Source organism: Pteronotus mesoamericanus, unplaced genomic scaffold (genome assembly GCF_021234165.1).
Source record: "Pteronotus mesoamericanus isolate MK-2021 breed Mesoamerican mustached bat unplaced genomic scaffold, CSHL_Meso_final contig_58, whole genome shotgun sequence".
NCBI lineage: Eukaryota > Metazoa > Chordata > Mammalia > Chiroptera > Mormoopidae > Pteronotus > Pteronotus mesoamericanus.
The window spans coordinates 7353469-7366808 of record NW_026555205.1 but is presented as its reverse complement, the minus strand read 5'-3'; the positions used below and the strand labels follow the sequence as shown (position 1 = coordinate 7366808).

At 37.2% G+C, this 13340-nt stretch overlaps 1 protein-coding gene across 3 annotated transcripts in view; it reads right to left on the bottom strand.

Moving 5' to 3' along the window:
* Positions 1 to 13340, bottom strand: part of ACSL4 (acyl-CoA synthetase long chain family member 4) — a 96236-nt gene that overhangs the window by 53171 nt on the left and 29725 nt on the right. For all 3 annotated transcript variants that reach the window (XM_054580369.1, XM_054580370.1, XM_054580371.1), the window contains exon 2: positions 648 to 700. The gene's annotated coding sequence lies outside the window, so the exon portion shown is untranslated. The remainder of the gene's footprint in view (positions 1 to 647; positions 701 to 13340) is intronic.

Below are 13340 nucleotides of genomic sequence, written 5' to 3'. Positions count from 1 at the left end.
TCATGGTCCAAGGCTCAAACACTATGATTCTAATTTTAGGTGTTCTGTTGAAAATATTTCTTCTATTCTATACTATTGTCTAGAACAGGTGCCTCAGTGAAACATAGTGCTAATACTTAAATTTTTGAAGATCAGACATATATTTAAAATACTTTAAGAAAAATAATAACTAGAATAAGCATGAATTTATTGTGGGACAGTGTACACCACTACAGATTTAACTTCATCAGTAATAATGAACCCTTCACTGGACACTTACTATTAAGCCCATTTTACAGATGAGGAAATTGAGACAAAGGGAAGCTAAGTAGCTTGCCAAGACACACGCAACCTGTAAGTCTCAGCCAACTGGAACTCTAATCTGTGACTCCATATTTTTTATTTTGCAAAGAAAAAGATTTTATTTAGATTTTAATTATCACTGCCCCCTTTACAAATGAGTGACAGATGGTTTAAATCCTAGGAGTTGCACAGGGAAAAATTTTCTTATAACTTTTCCGACTATTGCCTTTTTAAACACAAACATAAATATTGGCAGGGTTTTTCCATTATAAAAAGAGTCAAGATGCCTGTTACTATGGGCAGGTAATTTTCTCCAAAAGCTGATAAAATTACAAGTTTAAAATTTTAAAAGAACGAATACTTACAGATTTCCTCTTTTTCTCTTAAGAAGAACACGTATGTCTTTCACAATTTCAATCTGCAATAAGAGACAATGTTTATGGGTAAAATGACATGAAGAAAAAAACCCTTTTAAAAAACTCAGGTACTGTTTCACATTACTTGTACACTTTAGCTCATGATGAGCTAAGTACCAAAGGAAAAACAAAAAATGACTAGAGATGAGTGTCTAATAAGCAGTAGTACTACTAGGATCTCAGAAAAGCAACTGAGCCTGACTCTAAGAAACACCAGTTCAAATTCTATGAGCAAATGGCAAGATTAAAAAAATAAGCAGAGGAACTAATAGACATTTTTCCAAAGACATACAGATGGCTAACAGGTAGATGAAAAGGCGCTCAACATCACTAACCACCAGGGAAATGCAAATCAAAACCACAATGAGATAGCACCTCATACTTGTCATAACAACTGTTACTAAAGACAAGAGATAACAAGGGCTGGCGAGGGAGTGCAGAAATGGGAACCATTGGGCACTGTTGGTGGCAATGGGAATTGGTGCAGCCACTGTGGAAAATAGAATGGAGGTTCCTCAAAATACTAAAAATAGAGCTACCATATAATTCAGCAATCCCACTTCTGGGGGAAATGAAAACAGGATATCAAAAATGTATCTGCACCCCCACGCTCATTGCAGCATTGATTCAAAATCACTAAGAAATTAAAACAACCTAAGTGTCTGCCAACAGATGAATACAGAAGATGTGTATACATATACAGTGGGATGGTGTTCAGAAATAAGAAAGAAGGAAATCCTGTCACTTGTGACAACATAGATGGATGCTGACGGCATTATAGTGAGTGAGATAAGCCAGCTAGAGAAAGACAAATATTGTCCAGTATCACTTATATGTGAAATCTTAAAAATCTGAAGGCATAGGAATGGAATAGAATGGTGGTGACTAGGGGTGGGTGGATAAGGGAAAATGTGGACATCTTGTTAAAGAGTATAAAAATTGCAAGTAGGAGATAAGCTATGGAGATCTAACATAGAGCATAGTGATTATAGTCAATAATACCATGCTATATTCTTCAAAACTGCTACAAGCCTAGATCTTAAATGTCCGCACCACAAAAAAGAAATGATAGTTATGTGATATGATGGAGTTGCTAGCTAAAGTTATTGTGGTAATCATATTACAACATATAAATGTAGCAAAATAACATAGTATATATGTTAAATTTACACAATGTGTCAATTATATCTCAATAAAAATTAGAAAGAAAATGTGAGGAGCTATAGTCATGTTTTTAATGAATTTGTACCTCTTACTCCTCCACAGTCAGGATAGGAGCCAAGTGCAGGGACAGAGGCAAAGGCTGACCACAGGAAACTAGTCAAACATTCCCATCCACAAATGCCTGCAGGCATCTATTTTCTGAACAAAATGGAAAATGAGCCCTGGCTGGTGTGGCTCAGTGGACTGAGCACCAGCCTGAGAACAAAAGGGTCGCTGGTTTGATTCCCAGTCAGGGCACATGCTTGGGTTGAGGGCCAGGTCCCCAGTAGGGGGCGCATGAGATGCAACCACACAGTGACGTTTCTCTCCCTCTTTCTCCCTCCCTTCTTCCTCTCTAAAAATGAATAAAATCTTTTTTAAAAAATCTTCTTAAAAATATTAAAATGAGATATTTTCATCCCCTCTCAAAGAATATACAGATCAGATTTGTGATGCTCTTCAAAATACACACACTAGGGTTTCGGGGACAGTTTACAGGTAATGATTAACCTGTTTTGGAATATGCAGGGGAAAATTATCATACTTATCATCTGAATACTCAGAACAGTAAAATACGACCCTTCAGTAATTTGATATTGCTTACTTATATTTAAAACCCCCTGGGGTGTCCTGGGCAGGATAATGTGATCCTGAAGAACTAGGCTTTTACTTCCATTCAGTAGTACTCAGTACTACTTGCATATGACCATGAGAATAACCCTTCACCCTTCCATTTTTAAAAATCTATACAGTGCAATGGAAGTTGTAGCTGATAATAATTAAGACAGCTAATTTTCTCTTTCGCTAACATTAGAAGGGTGAAGGGAAGAATGATTTATACCCAGGCCTATTACTAACAGAGTATGCATTTTGGTTTTTGTTTAAAAGAGCTACTTTTCAACATCAGGTTACTATCCACAATCTACTTTTGGGGAGGGGGTGCTGGTGACATTATCAGTACGTGTGTGAATACAAATGGTTTACACTATTTATAAGCAGAAAGCATGCTATTTAACACTTTCTTATTTTTCTCCAAGAGGGCTAACATTTAATGTTAACACGAAGAGGGGGTAACTTCATATATAGTCATGTGCTGCATATAACAACATTTTGGTCGACAACGGACCATATACAATGGTGGTCCTATAAGATTATAATGAAGCTGAAATATTCCTGTTGCCTAGTGATGTCACATAATGACATCACAGCAAGACACATTACTCTCATGTTTGTGGTGATGCTGGTATAAAGAAACCTACTGCCCTGCCAGTCCTATAAAAGCACAGCACATGCAATTATATACAGTGCATAATACTTGATAATGATAATAAATGACCATGTCACTGGTTTATGTATTTACTACACTATACATTTAATCATTATTTTAGAGTGTACTTTTTCTACTTATAAAAAATGTTTCCTGTAAGACAGTATGCTGTTACGCTGGCAGCAGCCTCATACATCTTGTGATTATGCATCTCTTGATTGCATCCTTGTCTCTTGTGCTTGATTTAATCGGTACAGGCTTGTAGCCTAAGAGCACTAGGCTATGCCATATAGCCCAGGAGCGTAGGAAACCTTGAGTTTGTGTAAGCGCATTCTACAATGTTCCAACAATGATGAAATCAGCTGGTGACAGAGCATACCCCCATCGTTAAGCGGCACATGACTATATATCAAAATGAAGTCCAAGGAACTCAAAGGAGAATGGTGAGGGGAAAACTTAACATTTCTGCATACAAATGTATATATTTCCCCCACCCACAGATTAACTCAGGTAACTTATAAACACCAAAAACCAACTTTCTACAAAATCATTTAAAGACCTATAGGTGGTAGAGCAGGAGGCAGAGGGTAGGACTACAAAGTTATCCACTAGTTTGGTTAATTTGGAAAATAATTTCATTAGTGAATATTTGCAAAGGATAGTTAACACTTGGTAACTGGTACTATGGAGAAGTTTAAGAGGATAATAAAAAATGTCAGAGAATTCTCTCAGCTGGATGAGAGTCCCAGCTTCAACCTTCTCATTTCCAGTCTCATAGCCCTCATCAATTGCGAAGAATGAAGCAACTCAGAGGTTAATACAAAAGAAAGACACAATTTTTCTCAGGGCCTATAACCTTAAAGGACACTTCTTTCATCATAAAAAAAGAGAGAACGCAAGCACTGGCTGCCAAGTAGATAAAAGGGAAAAAAACAAACACATTTTCTAACCTAGCCTAATTAAGGTTTTCTACACAAGAAAAATCTGACCCTACACTTGCCTCTCTCCTGGCTTCCCGCAACAATGTAGCACCTGCCTTTTAGTCATCCTGCTCAAATAAATCGAAGAAACAACTTAATGTAAGAACTAAGCAGATTATCACCATGCAGGTTCTCCTTAAAGTCTGTGGGGAAGAGGGATAATCTTGCAAAATTATAATGCAAATTTTAGTCATACTTTTTACTTCCACGGATATATAAGTTTTTGTAATGTAAGAAAGTTAGAAATCTCTAGCATAGCAAATTTTTAACAGACTGAAGTATATAATATGGTTTGTTTCTACCTAACAATCACCTGGTGGTAGGAAAAAAAAGACAATACAGCACCTAGAGTTTATCATCTTTCAATTAGGGAATGAGGCAGCACTGAGAAAGCCTTGCTCACTGAGTGAGTACCAGGGAGCAAAACTGCATTCATGCACCTAACAGAATAATTAAGGGAAAAGCGATAAAAATCCAAGGCGGTGTTGTTCAACTTCAGACAACCCTCATATTTTGAGACAAAGTTAAAGACAAACCATTAATGTGCTTAGGTTTTGCCCTCTCTGCAAATAACTTAGCCTGTTAACCAATATTTTGAAAACATTCTTCTAGAAGTAAATACTGAACTTATGATAGCATCTGTTGAAAATATTTCAAGCATGATGCATCTTCCTCCTGTACTTAATGTCAAGGACCAATCTTAGTCAATTTAAAAACAAATGTTTCAGAGAAGAGTAGAACACATTGACAAAGCCCGAAGCACTTAGTGTTCAAATCTAAAAGAAAATTCTGGTGAATCCCTTAAAAAACATTTCCCTAAGCAATGTTCTTTTTATAGAACACTGGGGTTTATTGGGGTTTACACTGTTTATCAAATTTATGCAGGTTTCAGGTGCACAATTCTACAATACATCATCTGTACACTGTAGGTGTGTTTTCACCACCCCTACAGGTCTTGTTTTAGATAAATATATGTCATGTTCGCAAGCAGCACTAGATGAAAACTGTCATTCTATAATAGAGTTCAAAGACTAAAAATGTTGAAATCAAGAAATAACATAGGTACAAAACAGTATGTGTGACTCCATCATATGTACATATATTTGAGTAGGTATATATTCATAGAAAAATTAGCAAAATACCCACCAAATATTAATGCTAGTTATTGCTGCGTGGTAGAATTACAGGTATGATTTTATATTTTGTATTCTTTGTGCTGATTTAGTATCTTTCCAGAAGTAGAAACTGTTTACTTAAAATTTGACTTAAAAGTCTCAAAGGAACAAGAAAATGACATTTAAAACCAGGCTACAGGACTGTCATAAGCCAGTCAAAGTACCTACTGGAGGTTACTGCTCAGAATTTACAGCAGAATCCTTTCTTTTCCCCTTAAGAATCTATATGAGTATGTGTCCCAGAAGCCTTAAATGGTCATAAGATTGTCAGTCACTTGATTTGTAAACATTAAAATGTATTGAAGAAATGTTATAACCTGAGTAAAATAACCCAATATCTATTGTATATAGTGTAAAGAGTATGGAGATAATTCCAGAATGTCAAAGATTACCAGTGTGTACAATTTCCAGATTGTCATAGCTAGAATGTCACTTCATGGAAAAGTTAGTAACCAAAAACAAAAAGTATTTTTAAAACATTCATGATATCTCAACAAAACTGTTTAAAAAACTGAAACATTACAAAATATAAAATACAGAGTGAAAGTATCTTTTTTTATTCAATCATCTAGAAATAGCAGCTTTTAATAGTTTGATGGATACCCTGGGGGACTTTTAAAGGCAGATTTTACTACATGCACACAGGTTTCCAACATTTTTTAAAAAATGCCTCTTTTACATGTCTCTCCATGACCAAACACATAGATCTACCTAATAATTTGTAACAGTTGTATGGTATTCCATTTAATGATATCAAAATTAATTCTAACCAATCTTCCCTATTGATGAACACACTGGATTTTTCTAATTTCTCATTAGAAACACAGCAATGAAAATGCTTAGTAATATAGTTATGCCAGTGCTTCTATAGGATACATTTCTAACAGAATTGCTGGATCAAAAGGGTATGACCACTTTAGATTTTAGTCTATTAAAACTGCCGTCCAGGTCTAGAACCAGGGATACCCTAGTTGCAATGATCATATGCAGCACCCAGATCTTGAGTTTCCAATTACTATTCTCCAATTTTAAAAAAACCAAGGTTCTTTGGAAAACTAGTTGACTCCAGAGCCAGGGCAAGAAAAGTGCTAGTTGAGCCTAGTCTAGTATCTTCTGGTGCCAGAAAGAGAGTGCTTTAAAAAAAAAAATGAGGACATGTCAGAAGGACACAGGGGCCAACCTAAAAGAGCTCCCAATGGTCAAAAGCTGGAACACTTTGAGCAAAATAAATGATACTGTTAGATTATAACCCAAAGAATAAAATATCCATGGGCCAATACTCATACAAATAAATGACTGACTAAATGAATAAATAAGTGAGGGAGGAGGGACCAGTTCCTCACAGAGAACTCTAATTAAAACATGTGGAAGGAATAAAGAAATAGAAAATCTCCATTAGTACACCACAGTAATAACTGATGTAGGCAAAAATCCATCAATGGATGCAAACAGTGGTGACTAAAAGTCTACAGTTAAAATGGATATATTCATGTCCTCAAAGCATCTCCCCCAAATATGTCTTAATACAATATAATATAGTATAATTGTTAATATTTATTAATTGCAAAAAGAAAAATTATAACTTCAATGTAGTAAAACACAGTTGACATCACTTTAACCAGGTGATCAAGTTTACCAGTGTGTACCTGACACTGAAAATGATACAACTTCGCTTCTGTTGTATTCTTACCCAAATTGTACAATCTCAATCTAACAATGAAAAAACATTAGATAGATTAGGGACATTCTACAAAGTTACCAACCAGTACTCTTCAAAGTTCTCAAGGTCATGAAAGGCAAAGGCTGAGGAACTATCATGGATCAGAGAAGACTAAGGAGACATGACAACTAAATACAGTGTGGGATCCTAGATTGGATCCAGGACAGAAAAAATGATATTTGAAACCATAATGAAATTTGAGCAAAGTCTAAAGTTTAATTAATAGTGTTGTACCAATGTTAACTTCTTAGTTTTTGTCATTGTACTACAACATGATTATATAAAATGTTAACATTAGAAGGAGCTAGGTGAAAGATCCATGGAAATGGTTTACTGTTTTTGCAACTCTTTTATAAAAGTCTAAAATTTATTTCCAAAAGAGAAACTTAATGCCCTGTAAAAAGGAATATACCATTTCACATTCCTGCCAGGAGTGTTCATTTCCCCACACCCCCTTCAACACTAGACTGAACTTTGACAGGTATCGAAAACACTGGTTTAATTTTCAGTGAACACATAAAAATATTTAACTATATCTGAATTTCTTATATAAGTGATGTGTTCAAGTCCTTCGCCCATTTTCCACCTGGTTATTCACTTTTCCTTATTGATTCATAAAAGCCCTTTGTCTATTAAGGAAAGAAGCCTTTGTCTGATGTACTACAGATACTTTTCCCAGTATAGCTTTTTTTCGGCGGGAGGATGCTTTGGGCCAAATATTGATTTCTAAGTTATGAGTAATAAAATACTATCAAGAGTCTCCTTTTTAGCTTCTAGATCATTTTCCCACTTCAAGATTATAAAAAAGTATTCCCTCATATTTCCCAAAAGTGTGATTACTAGGTCTAAGATAGATGTTTTTTGGGGAGTATGTAGGAGAGTGGGGCTGGGACAGGAAGCTCTTAATATACACTACAAAAATACTTTATAAAATGGCTGCATCTATTTATGCTCCCTTTGGCATTAAATATTTTACTAAAAAATAACCATTAATTTAATAGGAAAAGTATCTATCTTACTACCTGTATTCCACCCCAAACAAACCACTTACTATCTTCAAAAACTGTCATTCACGTTTTCTGAGGTTCTCTTGCTTCAGAAACTTTATTCATGTTTTTTCTATCAAGAATTCTGCTTAAAAGCCACCTTTTCTAGGATACCTTCAACAATATCAAGAAAAAATGTCTAACCTTCTTTTGAACTTCTATAGAGCTCTTCCCTAATAGCTCTAAAATTAAATTACTTTGTATTATTTATAAATTTATCTTAATCATTTATCTAAACTGTAAGCTCATTTGAGGCAAGTATTGTGCCTTATTATCTATGAATCTCATTTTAACTTGGAAATAACATCAAATATTTGTTGGAATGGGTAAGAGAACTAACACTTGTCAGAGAATATGGCTAGTTTGTCACTTTTTCCCTTCATGATTAATATCAGCCTTCACTTCATTTCCCTGTAATAACCTTTAAGCTACAATTTTTTGATACGCACATTAAATTTAGTTAACATACATAATTGACCTAAAAACTTCAATAAAAGGATAAATTTAAAAACTCTTTGAAAGACCATCTCTATAAAGCTGAGATTTTCAACCTTTTCCATCTCATGGTACACATAAACTAATCACTAAAATTCTGTGGCACAACAAAAAAATACATTAAACTTGTTGCTGATCTGACAAAAATGGGTATAATTTTGATTCATTCACAGTGGACAGCTATTTTTGTGCTGGTTGTTGTCAATTTTTTATATGACAATCTAAGGGAAAAGAGGTCAGTGCCTTAGATTATTTGACTAAATAATCAGGTGTTACATGTTTTAAAAATTCTTGCAGCACACCAGTTGAAAATCGATGCTATAAAGTGATCTTCCCAGGACCATATACCAGATGTAACCTAACTGGACTCCATCTTAACTAGCAGAGTTTCAATAAGCAGAAGCTTTATACCCCTTCCCCACAGCAAGTTTACTCTAAGGGTTATTATAATACAAACAGCACAAGGAAAAAACCTTTGGTATTGTTTCCTTTTGGGAAAGGAAAACTCAACCTAGTTATGAGACCAACCACAACACAAAGAAAAGCTGCACTAACTAGTTGAGAATATTAGCAACAGATGACGTTGGTATGAATAACTTGTATTCTAGAGCCCTTATAAAAATCCCCCCATTAGTGTCTGCATTATCAGCTAGGGGCTTAGTTAACATGTGGCAGAATGAGGAGTTATGCAAGGTATAATTTGCAAAGCATTTTACTACTACGAGAACAAGTGCAGTCTAGTTTTACACTAAATTGCACACACCTAATGACAAGAACCTGCACGTGTGAATGTAAAACATTTAATTTAACAATGTTAACACTACTATATATAAAATAGCTATTATAAATGCACATAATATATTCTATAGCTGCCAGATTACTCTTTTTTTTAAAGGAAACCGTTAAGCTACACAGTGGTTAAGACTTACATCTTCACCCTTGAAAAAGCCCACATTCTATTACAGTGATGCGTGGTCACATACACAGCTCTGATTGTTAAACACTTGGATCAAGTCATAACCAAGTTTTATTGCGAAAGGCCCCTGTACACATTTATCAATTCTGGTACCTTAATAGCTATCCAACAAGTCACTAACATACAGAAACAGGAGAAGGAAGAAGTATCACCCATACCTTCTGCATATCAACAACTCGTCACTCCTGAGTAACAATGCTCACATCACTGAGGTCTGTGAACGATCACTTTTTGCATTCCTCCTGAGTTAAAGATGGAATGACTTAAGTACAATGCAACACATTATAAACAATTTCTTACAAAAAAAGTCACAAATTAAACCAAAGTATCTTATAGAAGTTACTACAACACCATAAAAACTGCCTTCACTTAAGCTCTCCCCCTGTATCCAGCAAGCCAGCTGGATATCTTTGGGCATGATGGTGACTCTCAGCATGGACGGCACACAGATCAGTATCTTCAAATAAACCCACCAGGTACACTTTGTGAGCCTCCTGCAGTGCACTGATGGCAGCACCCTGAAACCTCAGTCAGTTTTGAAATCCTGGGTGATCTCCTTCACCAATGCCTGGAAAGGAAACTTCCAGACCAGAAGCTTGGTCAATTTCTGGTAATGAGATTTCTTGAAGTACAGTGGTCCTGGACTGTAGTGATAAAGTTTTTAAACCCTGCAGTAGAGGGTGCACTTTCCCCGACAGCTTAGTGGCCAGCTGTTTGCAGGAAGCTTTCCCATCCGTGAATTTATGAGTACCCTGCTTGGTTCCAGCCATTTTCTTTCACCCAATGCTGAAGTCTTAGCCCATTTCTTGGACCGCCACACTGCTTCTGCCACCCAAGAAGGAGCATTCGCAAAGCAAAAGAAAGAACCTGTTCCAACGAACTACCAAACAGTCTTGCTGGATTTTTTTTTTAATCATCTTCAGCAGACATTTTTGGAAGGTACTGAAAACAAAAAGCTGCCATTACATTTTAGAACAATGATAATCGATTTTAGCCAAACATAAAATCATTGGTTCTACTCATTACTCAAAGCTCATTTTTCACTGTTAAAACATATAAACTGTATGACAACTACGGATATTTCTTTGCATAGTTAAAGCCGCAGTATTCTGGAGTAATTAATACTACACCCATTAACTTGACCCAATCTCAAAGACAGAGTTAGTTTGAATACGAAGAGAAATACTCCAACTCTAGCTAAGAACTGTTTTCACCCATTTTGTTATGTAATTTTTCCCCTTGTAAATTATCATAGAAAATTCTCTCTTTCTCTCTCTCTTTGTAAAACTCAAGGAATACATCTTCCAGAAAGGACTTGTGGCTACCCGGGTCCAAGTTCATAACCACAGTCTAGCAGCCATTGCTGCAGAAGCATCTCATGCACTCCGCATTTCAGAAGAAAGCCAGATTGAACTGCCAGCCTCCTGCACTGTGTTCCTGCCTGAGTGTGCCCTTATAAGGGAGCTCCTGGCATCATTTTTAGACCAACAGGACTGAAACCAGCCCATCCAATCAGAACTGCACAGCTATATCCTAATTTGCATCTATACTGACCAAGGTAAGCAACTCCCTAACAACCAAACAGAATGTGCAAAGCTGACCAATCAGGGAAGTTCTATTTGGACCAATCAGGCTGTGCAAATTTTGATTCCTCATTTGCATAAAAATGGACTAACCGGGACCCAGGGCAGGAAATTCTCTGTATTTTTTTTAATTTATTTACTTTTTAAATACATTTGTCTCTGCCTCCCCCCCACCTCTTTCCCTTGCCCCCTCCCTCCTTCCCTCCCTCAGCTCTTCCCCTTTGGTTTTGTCCATGAGTCCTTGCTATATGTTCCTTGACTTTCCCCTTCCCTTCCCTTTAAAAGGTACCCTCTGACTTGTCTGGTGGAGTGCACTTTCAGTTTCTATCAGAAGCTGCCTTTCCCCATTTTGCAAACTGTTCATTTGAATAAACTTTCTCTGCTTCCCTCATCCCAGATTGGAGACTCCTATTGTCATTAGATTGGTGGCAGTGACCTTCTGTTAATAAGCTTTACCGTGAGTGTGGTAAATTTTATACAGATACACACACTCATACATGTATACACACAGATATATATGAGGTCTATCCAGAAGGTATCAAGCCATGTCATATGAAAAATAGAGACATTTATTGAAGAAGATACAAGAAACATTGTACATAGGACAATGACACCTCAGCCCCCTTCAAAGTGGGCACTTTGGGACCTCACACAGTTCTCCCAATCACCATCAGTTGCCCCATTGTATTTTCCTGAATCTCATCTATGGTTTGAAATCTCTTCCTTTTTAGTTTTGGGAAATGCCAGAAGTCATGGGTCATCAAATTTGTGTTGTAGGAGGGCTGAGTCACCTGAGTGATTTGATGTTTCACCAAAAAACTCTGCATGAGATGTGATGCATCAGTGTGCATGTTGTCATGGTGAATCTGCCAATCACCAATTCCCCATAGCTGCAGCCTTCTGAATCATTCCAGTAGTTTCCAGGGAGGAATGTCCAAGCTTAATGCAAATGCTATGGTCACACAGTACACATGCTCACTCAGTGGCATCTACCGCTCCCACTGACTAGTATGGTAAAGTTGTCATTGTTCACACACATGCATTCCAGTCCACTCTCCTTGGCTGCTACGTTACGTTAATGTCCTGCAAATCATTCTCTTTACATTAACAATGACTGAACTTTTTCCAGACAGACCTCATATACATATATGGTGTGTATAAATATAAAAGTATCAATTTCTGGTCAAGATGGAGGCATAGGTAAACACACTTCACCTCCTTGCCCAACTATAGCAAAAATTATAACTAGACTACAAAACAAATATCACTCAGATTCGTCAGAAAATCGAGTTGTATGGAAATCTGACAACCAAAGATTTAAAGAAACTACATTCATCCAGATGGGTAGGAAGGGCTGGGATGCAGAGAGCCAGGGACAGGTGGAGAGGCATGAAGATGCAGAGTGGTGCAGAGAGGAGATGGAATAGGAGGTACCACACATGTGGTAAATAAAAATTAGGAGGGATACCTCAGGAGCGAGGTATCTCAGCCCCAAAACAGACCACCCAGTCCAGGGTTCCAGCACCAGGACGATAAGGCCCCATAACATCTGGCTGTAAAAAACAGTGGGGGTTGGGGTGGTGAAAGAAACTACAGGATGTTCAGAGACTCCTCTTAAAGGGCCCACAAAGGTCTCAGGACATACACCCACCCACCAAACCTGGGATTCAGCACCAGAGCAACAGACAGAAGGGCACAAGTGGCACACAGGGAGAAAGTGAAGTGACTGGCAACAGGGCGAGGGCCAAGAGACAGCATCCTCCTGGGCAAATCTCCAGAGGCCAGGCAGAGGCATTGTCCCCTCTCCAGTCTTCCCCCACATAGAGCCACCAAGTGGTGAAACAGGTTGCACCACCCTGTTGATTACCTAAGGCTCCGCCCCATACAATTGACAGGTGTGCTTTTCTACAATAGGCCACACCACTAAGACAGGGAGTCAAAGCAGCTCTACCTAATACACAGAAACAAACCAGGGAGGCTGCCAAAATGAGACAAAGAAATATGGCCCAAATGAAATAACAGAACAAAACTCCAGAAAAAGAACTAAATAAAATGGAGATAACCAACCTATCAGATGCGGAGTTCAAAACACTGGTGATAAGGATGCTCAAAGAACTCATTGAGTATGGCAACAGAATAAAAAAGATCCAGGCAGATATTAAGGTTACATTAAGTGAAATAAAGAAAAATCTACAGG